The sequence below is a fragment of the Otolemur garnettii genome, unplaced genomic scaffold (assembly GCF_000181295.1).
Source record: "Otolemur garnettii isolate 467f Iridium unplaced genomic scaffold, OtoGar3 scaffold00001, whole genome shotgun sequence".
Classification (NCBI taxonomy): domain Eukaryota; kingdom Metazoa; phylum Chordata; class Mammalia; order Primates; family Galagidae; genus Otolemur; species Otolemur garnettii.
In genome coordinates this window covers 8,012,583-8,014,025 of record NW_003852396.1, presented here as the reverse complement: position 1 = coordinate 8,014,025, position 1,443 = coordinate 8,012,583, and positions in this window count along the sequence as shown.

The following is a 1,443-nucleotide window of genomic DNA, read 5'->3' as shown; positions in this document are numbered from 1 at the left end:
AAAAAAAAAAAAAGAAAAGAAAAAAAGAGTTCAAGAACAGTCTAAGTGAGACCCCTGTCTTTACAAAAAATAGAGAACCTAGCCAGAAGTGGGGGAGCAGGCATGAGGTCCCAGCTATATAAGAGGCTGAGACATGAGGATGTCTAGGGCCTAGGAGTTTGAGGTTGCAGCAAGCTGTGATAATACCTCTGCAGTCTACCCAGGGTGACAGAGTGAGACTCTGTCTCCAAAAAAAAAAAAAAAGCAACACTGAATTTTCCTATATGTATTGCCTTTTTATTTACCATATGCCTGGCAAGGTAAATAAAAAGGCAAAACATTTAGGAACATGAATCTAGAAAGCAGATGAGGTCATAAGAACTTCCAGGAACTTTTAGAACTCTTGAGTGGGCTTTTCACTTCCACAAGCTAAGAAACTGAGTGTCTGAGTCAAGTTTAACCCAAATCTCAAGAAACGTGAAAGCTCCTTTTGACATGTAAACCCCTGAGAGGCCAGGAGCAGTGGTTCCACCTATAATCCTAGCCCTCTGACAGGCTAAGGCAAGTGGATTGCTTGAGCTCACAAGTTCAAGACCAGTCTGAGCAAGAGTGAGACCCTGTCTATACTAAAAATAGAAAAATGAGCCAGGCATCATGGGGGGACACCTATAGTCCCAGCTAGTGGGAGGATCTCTTGAGCCAAAAAGAGGTTGCTGTGTGCTATGATGACACTGTAGCACCCTGTCCAGGGTGACAGAGTTGAGACTGTCTTAAAAGAATAGAATAGAATAGAATAGACCCATGAGAACAGAGATTTTGTGTATCTTATTGCTATACAAGCAGAATTAGTCATGACGCAGAAAACCAGGCAAATAGAGACACTGTTCTCATGAAGCTTACAGTAAAACAGAAAAAAGAATCTCATAGACTAACTTACACAAGGACACAGAAATGGTAAGTTGCAGAACCACTTTTGTTTATATAGGTTATTTCATCAACATTTCATGTAATTGAAATTAAAACTTAAGAGCTAGGAGTGGTGGCTCACCTCTGTAGTCCTAGCACTCTGGGAGGCCAAGGCAGCGGATTGCTTAAGCTCAGGATTTCAAGACTAGCCCAAGCCAGAGTTTGACAGGACAGAATATCATTACGATATTGGACTACAGAGTACAAACAGAGAAGGTACATTAGACATTCACATCTTTAGTAATAAAGATCACCAACATGTCTCAGCATTTTCAAGTATACTAATGCATGTTCAAAACCATAACCCTTTCAGTATTATTAGCTTATAAAGAAAATTACACTTTATTGAAAATTTCTCCATAGTTAATACAAGTATTAAAGTACTGTAAATGTTAATAATCCTGCTATACTTGCAGGTATGGTTTAAGAGATGCTAAGCAGGCTCTGCGCCTATAGCTCAACCAGCTAAGGCGCCAGCCATGTACACCTAAGGTGGCG